The 11171-nt window shown below is 37.1% G+C and overlaps 1 pseudogene; it reads right to left on the reverse strand.

The window, feature by feature from the left end:
• Positions 1 to 8783: 8783 nt before the first annotated feature.
• On the reverse strand, positions 8784 to 9825 carry LOC120602152 (L-seryl-tRNA(Sec) kinase-like; annotated as a pseudogene).
• Between the last annotated feature and the right edge of the window lie 1346 nt (positions 9826 to 11171).

Here is an 11171-nt window from a genome sequence, read left to right on the forward strand (position 1 = left end):
AGAGAAGAAGTGTAGGTCATACAAGCAGGCTGGCTTGTGACTTATAATTTATACTGTATAGACTGGTCACAAATGATCAATCATTATGCACACATTAAAATGACCTATTTATACAATGGAATACTATCCAGAAATGAAAAGGAAGGAATTGCTGATATATGCAACTGTGGATATGAATCTCAAGAACTTATTGAGCAAAAGAAGCTAGACACAAAAGAATATATACTGTATGATTCAGTTTATATGATGTTTTTGAAGAGGCAAAATTCATCTAAGGTGAAAACAATCTGAATAGCAATTGTCTCAGTAGGGGTGAGAGCAGAGGATGGGGGCAAGAAGGAACTTTCTGGAGAGACGGAAATGTCCATCTTGATTTGGGTATTGATTATATGAACACACACATTTGTCAAACTCCTAGAGTTGTACACTTCAGATATATATATTTTACCACATAAAAATTATACAATAGAAAAATTAAAAACAACAAAAATCCAAAACAATCCAATTTCCTCCATAGAGGAAATACAGATGGTTAATAGACATATGAAAAGATGCTCAAGGTTGCTAATCATCAGAGAAATGCAAATTAAAACCACAATGAGGTATCACCTCACACCTGTCAGAATGGCTATGATTAACAAATCAAAAAACAACAAGTGTTGGCGAGATTGTGGAGAAAAGGGAACCCTCATACATTGTTGGTAGGATTGCGAATTGGTACAGCTGTTATGGAAAACAGTATGAAGATTTCTCAAAAAATTAAAAATGTATATATCTTTTGACCCAGCAATTTCACTTCTGGGTATTTATCCAAAAAAACCCAAAACAATTATTCGTAAAGATCTATGCACTCCAATATTAGTGGCAGCACAATTTACAATAGCGAAGATATGGAAGCAACCTAAATCTCATCAACAGACGATAAAGAAATTACGGTTCATATACACAATGGACTATTACTCAGCCATTAAAAAAAATGAAATCCTACCATTCGCAATGACATGGATGGACCTAGAGGTTATTATGCTGAGTGAAATAAGTCAGACAGAGAATGATAAATACCATACGATTTCACTTATATGAGGAATCTAAGGAACAAAAAGAACAAACTAATAAAAAACAGACTCACAAATACAGTGGACAATTTGGTGATGGACAGAGGAGAGGGGGGTTGGGGGGCTGGGAGAATGGGATGAAGGGTTAAAGAAATATAAATTAGTAGTTGATGGATGGTCACGGGGATGGGGAGCACTGCATAGGGAATGCAGTTAGCATTGGCTAGTTGGAGGGGCAGGGGAGAGAGGGGGCAAATGGGGAGATCGTTTTATGAACTGTATAGAGGTCTAACCACTGTATACTTGAAACTAATTAAAATAAATAAATTAATTTTAAAAAATAATAAAACAAAACATTTCCTGGTCTTCTATTGGTTTGTCTTTCATCAGAACTGGTAGTCTGCATGTTGGCCAGCTGTCTGAGGTAACTGACAACATAGCTGTCATATGTCGCAGAGAGCTGAAAGGGCAAATTATACAATATGCAAATCACTATAAATTGAAGTACTATACATTTAGGGTTGCCAACATGTCTTGTTATTCATCACTTTATTATGTAATACTTGTTTTATTTATCCTGAATGTTTTTAATAAGAAAAATTAATCCTTGATTCATTTAAACAAAGTCTTCGACTCACTTATTCTTCTCTGTGTTACTCTTCATGATTTCCTTTTGTTCTGGGAAAAATGTAAATTAAAAAAAAAAAGTAGTTCAGCTATGCCCCTGTAGGGTACTTACATATACCTATACATTTCTGTCTAATACACAAGAGTGGATACTACTGTCTGCTTTATCTATTGACTATTGACTATTGTGGAGACATTATCAGGCTTCCCCACCAACACCTCTTTCTTGCTTACAGTGGTCTGTAGAATAGGAGTAGCCATCTCTTAGAGTAATTGAGATCTCCTGGAAAACTGAGCTGAAGTAGTTTTCTTTAAGGCTGAAATAATTCTGAAAGACCTATATAGCATACTGTCTCATCCTAATAATTCTTCTATTCTTATTGAGAATAAGAGTCATGCTTATTTTCATTATTCATCTGCTCCCATTGTTTATTTCTTTCCTGAAGGCATAATCCTCTCCTTGAGACATCCCAGTTGGTTGCTATGGAAATAATTATTTTGCCACAAACATAGAATTACAGTAAAGAATAAGCAATAAAGAATAAGCAGCAGAAACAAATGAACTCTTGGGAAAAACTCAGTCTTGCTAAAACCAAAATAAGACTGAAAACTGTTAAAACTGTAATGAAAGTTGTCCAGAGTTTTTCACGAGGCAATAATTTATCTTGTCATTTTCTGAAATGATTATTATATCCATTGATGAGGAATTTATGGTTTGAAAACATTTATGAGTACTAATATTTGCATATGTTAAAGTCTATCCAAAGTTTTGAAATTAAAGTTTCAAAAAAGCAACTAATAATTTGATATTAATAATAATTATTTAATTCCTTCCTACTTGCCAGACCTCAAAAATATTCTTTAAAAATTTTTTTTAATTAAGTTTATTGGGGTAACATTAGTTAATACAATTATATAATTTTCAGGTGAACATTATAATTTGACATCTGTATATTCTATTGTGTGTTTACTACCCAAAGTCCAGTTTCCTTCAGCTGCCATATATATGATCCCCTTTATCCACTTCACCCTCCCTCTCCCCCCCTATATTTGACCCCCTTTAACCCGTCTACCTCCCCCCTCCTCCCCACCTCCTACCCTCTGGTAACCGCTAGTCTATAGTCCATGTCCAAGTGTCTCTGTTTGTTTGTCCTGTTCATTTGTTGCTTTTAGGTTTATATCCCACATGTAAGTGATATCATGTGGCTTTCAACTTTTTCTGTCTGGCTTATTTCACTTAGCATGATTATCTCAAGGTCCATCCATGTTGTCGCAAATAGCAGTATTTCATCTCTTCTTATGGCTGAGTAATATTCCATTGTATATATGTACCACAGCTTCTTTAGCCATCATCTATCATTGGACCCTTCATTTGCTTCCATGTCCTGGTCACTGTGAATAATGCTGCTATGAACATCAGTGTGCAAATATTTTTTCGGATATGAGTTTTCCAGTCTTTGGGGTAAATACTCAGTAGAGAGATTGCTGGATTCTGTGGTAGATCAATTCTTAGTTTTTTGAGGAACCTCCATACTGTTTTCCATAGTGGCTGTACCAATTTGCAGTCCCACCAGCTGTGTGTGAGGGGTCCTTCTTCTCCGGATCCTCTCCAATATTTGCTATTACTTGTCTTGTTGATTACAGCTATTCTAACAGGTGTGAAATGGTGTCTCATTGTGGTTTTAATTTGCATTTCCCTAATAGCTAGTGATGTTGAGCATCTTTTCAAATGTTTTTTGGTCATTTGTATGTCCTCTAGGGAGAAATATCTGTTCAGGTCCTCTGCTCATTTTTTGATTGGATTATTTTTGTTGTTGTTGTTATTGAGTTGTATGAGTTCTTTGCAAATTTTGGATATTAGGCCCTTATTGGAGGTGTTGCTTGCAAATATATTTTCCCATTTGGATGGTTGTCTCTTTACCTTGTTGACGATGTCTTTTGCCGAGCAGAAGCTTTTTAGTTTGATGTAGCCCTATTCATTTATTTTAGCTTGTACTTCCCTTGCTTTTGAGGTCAAATTAATAAAATCCTCTTTAAGTCCAACGTATTTGAGTTTAGCTCCTATGTTTTCTTCTATGCATTTTATTGTTTCAGGTCTGATATTCAGGTTCTTAATCCATTTTGAGTTAATTTTAGCGTGCGGTGATAGACACAGTCTAGTTTCATTCTTTTGCATGTGACTTTCCAGTTTTCCCAGCATCATTTATTGAAGAGGCTTTCCTTTCTCCACTGTATGTTTTTGGCTTTTTTGTCAAAAGTTATTCAAAAGTATTCTTATAACTGTACTTCAAATTCAGCCATTTAAATTACCGTGCAGTCACGTCAAAACAATTTTTGCTTTATACTTCCTTTTATTTTTATTATATATTCTTTTCCATATTTCTACATCATCTTAATATTTATAATTTTTAAATTACATTGGAGAAACTACTTATCCTGGTTTCTTAGAGTTGAATATTAATGTATCAAATTTTTTTTTTGTCATTATAAATGACACTGCTTTAAATATCTTGATAGTGGGTCTTAAAAGAAATTCTCTAGAATTAGCTCACAGAAGTTGGGTTTCAGGGTAAAGAATACAAAGATTTTAATATAACACACTGCTCTATAAACACATTCCAGGTCCTCATGAAATGTTTGTTAAAGGGTGGCCCTCATTGTATATACTAATTTTATGTCAGGTAACATGTGTGGCTCTTATGAGTTACGGAAAGCAGGACAAAAGAATTTGGGGAAGAAAGCGAACTCTCCATAGGCGGAGGTCCAGGGAAGCTGAGCGGCTTGACTCAGGCCCGGCCTGTGAGCAGGGTGCTGCAGAAGCTTATCTTCCCCTTTCCATTTAATTCTTTCATCTGCACCAAGCTGTGCTGCTAAGGGAGCTCACAGAGACTTGGGAAAGCCCTGAGTGAACACAGCATGTTCCTGATTCTATTTAGTTTGTTAACTTTTGTTTCTTTTCTCTTTCAAAAATGATTTCAAGCAGATTCTATAGAGATAGAAAAGCAGTAGAATGATGCCAAAATAAAATAAGATAATCAGGTCAAAGAGAAAGGATGAACAAGTACATAAAGTAATTCCCAAAACATATATTTAAAGGTCTTAGGGAGTTGGAAAAAATGTGATACAAAATTTTCACTCTGAGCTTCTTCAAGGTCTAAGAAGAGGAAATAAAAGCCAGCACCTGATAAATCAGTTGCCCAAGAGAAGAGCCACACTCTATGTCATCAAAATCATGTCTTAATACCCCTTGAACTCCAAGATATTGCTACATCATACTCTCATTTCAGCTATGTCGCTTTGAAGCTTCCCTGTTGTGACAAGCGCTGTCACTGAAATAGGTTGGATTTATAAAACCAGGCCCCAAAGCGCCTCACACTTGGCGACTGAATTTTGATGACAGCCGCTAGGTGGGCAGCAATACAGGCTTGATGGGAAAATTTAGGTCTAAGTACCTGAGGAGCTAAAAGTGTCTTATCCTGTTTGAATCTGAGTACAAATCCTTCTTTTCTGATTCTAGAAGTAATATATAATACAGCCTTATTGTAGAAAATGGAAAAATTGTAAAGAAAATAATGTCACTACAAGTCTACTGTGTATAGAATTTTTTAAACTTTTGAGTATATTTCTTTCCATAGGTATGGTTTTATATATACACGTGTATGTATTTGTGCGTGTGTGCATATACGTGTGTATGTACGTGTATATCACACAAATACATAGCTGGGAACTCCAGACAGAGCAAATGGGAGAGAAGCAAGCCGAAAAGATTCTCTGAGGCTCTTGCAGGGTGACTGTTGGGAGCTCATGGAGTAAGGACTCCAAGTCCCTTCACCTGATAGTCCCTCCATTTTTCTAAGACTCATATTTCTCAGTAAAATTTTGCAGTTTTCTATATATGGGTTCTACACATTTCTTGTTGGTGTTTTTTTTTTTTTTTCCATTTTGTGAACAGATAATTTGTTATGTTATATATTTCCCTCACCATTTCTAACATGGATTTTTATACTTTGCTTTTGCATCTGGATGCTTAACTGAATTCTCTTTTAACTATAAGATTTTTTTTTCCGCAAAGGTTTCCTCAGAATGAAATATTTCTTGAAAATAATGATAATGTTATCTCTTCCTTGTCAACTGACAAGTTTTGAAAACTCATTTATATCTAATGATTATCTTTCTAATATGAATGGTATGCTAACATTCTTTTTCTCATCATTAAATGTTGTGAATCATAATTTTCTCATTTGTAATTATTTTCATTATCCTTTAATGAATACTTATATGCGACCCTTGGTGGGATTAAAGAAAAAATAAGCCGATGAGAAAAATGAAGAAAGTTTATCTTTTCTATTAATTCTTGCATTTCTGCTCACATCCTTTTTTCTTTCCCCTTTCTAAGGACCAGTCATGTCTCATTATCGGAAGACGGGCATGGAGAAGAACGAATGTGGCTGTGGAGGCAGTAAAATATTCCTAAAATGTATAATGCTTTCCAACTTACCAGAGGTTCTATTATGATATATAGAATTTACCAACAATTTTAAATAACACTTATTTTCCTTTAAATTACATAAGTGACATGTCTGATATGAGAAACTGAGGATATTGAAAAGCACAAATTAAAAAAATCCAAATTACCCTGAATCGTCATATCTCAAAATAACTTCTTTCTTTGGATTTCCCCAGAAAAAGCCTTAGATACCGTTCTCCTGCGAGTTGTTTTTATGGGAAGTGATCCCAGGCGGCAAGAGGACTGGACAGAGGGAAATAGGGAAGGGTGGAGGGGAAATTCAAAGGTGGGTTATCAAATTGTTCACCGCTCAGGGCAAAGAGGGCTCCTTCTCACTGGCTATCGCTGAGGAGAAAAGATGCATGGAATGTGCTTCAGGTTGTCCACTTAAGAGATTGAAGAGATGAGTGGCCTGCTTGTCCCAGCTTGACATAATCTGTTGTGTACACCTCTTGCTAACACTGTGTTCAGTGACATCCAACTGGTGGCTTGAAATCAACTGCGGTGGGAGTACTTACACTGTGGAAATCGGTGAATGCTACAGATCAGGGCTCCTTTTGTTAAAAAGCTAGATGTTAAACATTTGCCAGCACACCACTTGAAATATTTATCCACTGGACCCCTCCCACCTTGGTCAAGGGTCACCTCATGGGGCGTGAATACCCTCTTCTTCCACATGTGCGCGGACCTCAGAAGGCTGAGAAGGTTCCTGCAGATGCCTCACGAAGTTGAGAAAACCCTCTCAGCAGCAGCGACGTGCCGTCAGTTTACACCAGTTCACCTTGTTTCGACAGCAAAGCCTATTAGGCTGACTAAGGGGGTATGAGGCACAAGAAATAGCCAATCCCAACACGAGATTAACGTTTACGTCATTCTCCTTCCGTGGGTATGTGCACTCCATGAGCAGGCACACGCAACATAGCACGGCTCTGCGCTCACCACAGCAGCATCCTACCAGCCGTACTCTGTCTCCGTCTCAGTTTTTGGTCACTTGACAATAGACGGTGGATATTTTCCATGTCAACAAATATGACTTCCGTGGTTGCAAATTATTAGAGAATCCATAAAGTATTTTACTAATCTTCCACTGTTGCACATCTAGGCTATTTCCAATTTCATGCTATTATAAATATGGATACGGTATATACATATTTGTGTATATTTTTTTAATACACATTTCTGATAAATTCCTTGAAGTAGAATCACTGGGTCAGAGGGCATGGATATTTTTAAAGACTTTTTACCATGTGGCCTAGCCCATAATAGTTACATCAACAAAGCCCATAACTTATGATCTTTTGAGGTCTTTTCTAACTTTATTATTCTATAATTCTCTCATTCTAATATGGAAGTATCCATGACTAGCATAAACCACAATAAATAGATTGCTTATAACCATATCCAATAGTTCTAAATAGTATATACTTTTGAAACAAAACAGCCATTTTACTTTAATGACAGCCCTACCTAAATAAAGGAATAATATGTTTTTCCATATTTATGATCCATAAGAACAAACTTGTAGCAACCTAAAGATTGATTATTTTAGACTTTAAAATTTAAGCGAAACATTCCTATAACTGCTATTCATCACCAGTTTTAATATATTATTCTAGCATGTCTTTAGACTCACAAAGACTTTCGTCTATAAATCCACTCTCCACAGCTATTTTATTTGGAGGAGAGTGTAATGCACATGACAAATGATTCATTGCTCCTAGAACAACGTAATATCATTCTGGAACAAAAGGAAAGAAAAATAGCAACAAACATCGTTGTGATATTTTTGAGTTTGCACTTATTTGATTCTTCGACAGCTTTCTCATCTATCATATTTTCTGTTTCGTTCCACTATTCTAGTCAGATCTTTAATGGCAAAAAAGAATGTTTGAAATCTTACATATGGGCTCAGATATTTAACAACTCAAGCAATTGTTACAACATTTAATCTATTGTTTGGTGAAAGATTAGAAAATATGAAGTCACTGTAACAAAGCCAACATGAGGTTTTCTGAAAGGCTTCAAGTTCAACATTCATCACAGACGCTTACTGAGTACCTTCTCTGTTCTGGGTACAGCTCTAGGCGCCAGAGAGAATGCAGTGAACCAGACAGTCACCATTCCTGACCTCACGGAGCTTGCAATTAAGAACCATACTCCAGTGGAAATAATGAAATGAAATGAAATGAAATGAAAAGATATTAACCTCTCTGGGGTCACTTCCTTTTTGAACAATGAAGGGCCTGGTGCTGGATTAACATTTTTCTTTTTTTTGTCTCCTTTCTTGTTTCTTCGCTTTATTTAAGAACCATGCATCGTGACTCCTGCCCCTCCCAGCCCTGCCCTAAGCATTCTGGCACATAAATGTTGAAGGCTGCCTTTGATGCTTGATTATCCGTGTCACATCTGACAAGTGATAGACTGAAGTAATTTCTGTTACAACAAATGGATCTTTTATGACTGATTTTTATAAAATATAAGTCTTTGGCAATTTAGATCATGGGCCTAGAGAACATCTAGTAATACAAAAATTGTTGTAATTAGTTTACAAAATCTTAACCAAAACCAGACATTTGATTGGAAATTCAGAAGTTTTAACACTGCTTTGGAAAATACTTCCTCACAATGTTATCTTTCTCATAATGAAAAAAAGAAATAACATCTGATATGTCAAAGGTTTGTTGAAAGCACGGATATTTTGTTTCTTTGTGATAGGTCTTCCAAAAGCTCCGCTTTGAGCTTGTTAAGATCTTCTGCTAGAAGCTTCAAGTTGTAAGGAAGCACTTGTTCATCTTTCGCTTCCTTCATTGCCTAAGAGACAGTTCTTTGGAGTGTCTGATCAGCTTGATGAAGAATGTTAGTTGAACAAATAGTTCAGTCTGTTTCCTTTTGTTCCACATTGTCCTCAACATATTTTACTGGATTTTCCAAAGTGGTAAGCAATAAATAGTCAACTCTGGGCTGGCCTCAGAACATGCTGAATTGTGAGGCTGTTGTGTTCCCAAGCATTTTTCTCAGGGTTGAGCTCTTCTATCTTTCTTCCCATCAGGTGGATGGTCTCCGCAGGCAGTGGCCAGGGTCTGTGCCCATTCCTCTGTAAACAGGTCTGGAGAGAACAATCTAAAAGGAGCTGGCAAAAGCCTAATGAATATTTTTGAGCCAGTCGTTAGACTTTGTATCTCATGCTTTGGTAATAAAAGTTGTCATCTAAAATCAAAAGCAAAGATCTAAAAAGAGCAGGCTTCTTAAGAGGTAGCAAGACTGGGCCTCAAGTGCTGCAGGAGATAGGAGATCTTGATCTTTTAAGCAGGTTATATAATCTTCCCACATGGCTTCAGTCCTGTTGGGTGGGGCAGCCACCTGACATCCATAAATGATAGCCAGCAAGAAGTATTCTTAGTACTTCAACAGCTCCTGTTGAAGCAGTTTCCTCGGGGATGGTAATGACCGTGGGCTCGCCTCCTCGAGGAACGCATCTGCGCGCTCCTTTGGTGTCCTCGCTGGCCTTCCTGTTCTCCCCTGAGACTGTGGCTGGGAGCATCGCCCCGGCCCCGGACTCCAACTGTACCCCGGATTAACTTTTAAGGAAAAGCTCAAAAAAGTGATTTGATAGATCGCATCCCAACCCAAATGCATCCATTTTTATAGCAGAGAACAACGTAGAAGTAGCATAAATAACCAACATACCTATTTTAATTGATATCGACCGTACCCTCGGTCTCTCTCCAACTGATGAGCAGCTCCCATTTTCATATGTCCGCAGTACATAGAGAGCCTCTGAAAAGCTCAGCTTTTGGCAAAACAGGACTGGTGTCAGTGACCCTAGAACCGAAGAGGTTGGCGTTGGCTTCTGCTGCAAACTGGTCTCAGGTAAATTTGTGAGGGTAACAGCCACTTATCAGTGGTGCCCTCTCCTCTGCTCGGGGAGAAGCCTCTCTCCCACCGTCTGCATCCAAACTCACATGTTTGCCACCCTTTCCTCATCAAAAGGTTTTCCGTAACCAATCTGATATTAATGCCCAGAGATGTGAATTTTAGCAGGAAAACAAAGCTTTACGTCAAAGAGATAGCACTAAATAAGTAATTTAGGGCATTGGTAAGCCTATAGAACATATTTGGGCCGAACAAAAGAAAACTAGTAACAAAAGTTATTTGGGGTTGGTGCCGGCATCAGGTCACACAGCCGGAAAAGCCCAAATTTTGGAGGGCAAAACACACCGGGATTCAAATTCTTTGTGAGTTTCAGTTTCTTCAGGAACAAAATGGGGATAATGGCATCTGTTTTATGAGAGAATATCTATTTTATAAGGTCTGATCTACTTAGAGTGTGGATTAAGTATGATAAATAATGTCTATAAAGTACATGGACCACTGTCATTGCTCAATAAATATTGGCTATTGTCGTTATGCCTTTGAAGTAAGATCACAAAGGTGGTTGTAAATTCTGCATAAGAGCAATTCTTCGTCTATCTCTTTTCCCATCTGTACTACAATGGGATACAACAGGGTTCTTGAGCTGACTTTGAACTCCAATAATTTGGAATACTAGTTGGAAAATATGGAAGATAGAGTGGGAAGAGTAGACCAGTTTTTTTTTTTTTTTTTACTTCTGTGTATTTTTCTAGAGTAAAGCTGTGGGTTTTTTTAAAATACTTAATTTGCATTAGAATCATTCAGGAAATCCCCTTTTTTTATGTTAGTTTATTCAGCACATATCGACTGCAAACATATTATAAGTCCATATATTCTTTACTCAGGAAACTCGTTTTTAAATGCAAAATCTGGGCCCCATTCCTAAGGAATTCTGATTCAGAAGATCTTGGGCAGGCCCCAGGGAATCTGCATTTTTAAAAAGCACCATAGGTTCCTGGAGAAAGTGTGCCTTGGTTTCTGCTCTGAGAATACGCTGTTTTGGAGAAGTCTCTTTAAGGGGCCTTTTGGTAATTGAACGGAAAAGCAAACTTTCTTTCAGAAATGGAAAG

Source organism: Pteropus medius, unplaced genomic scaffold (genome assembly GCF_902729225.1).
Source record: "Pteropus medius unplaced genomic scaffold, Ma_sr-lr_union100, whole genome shotgun sequence".
In the NCBI taxonomy this organism is placed as follows: domain Eukaryota; kingdom Metazoa; phylum Chordata; class Mammalia; order Chiroptera; family Pteropodidae; genus Pteropus; species Pteropus medius.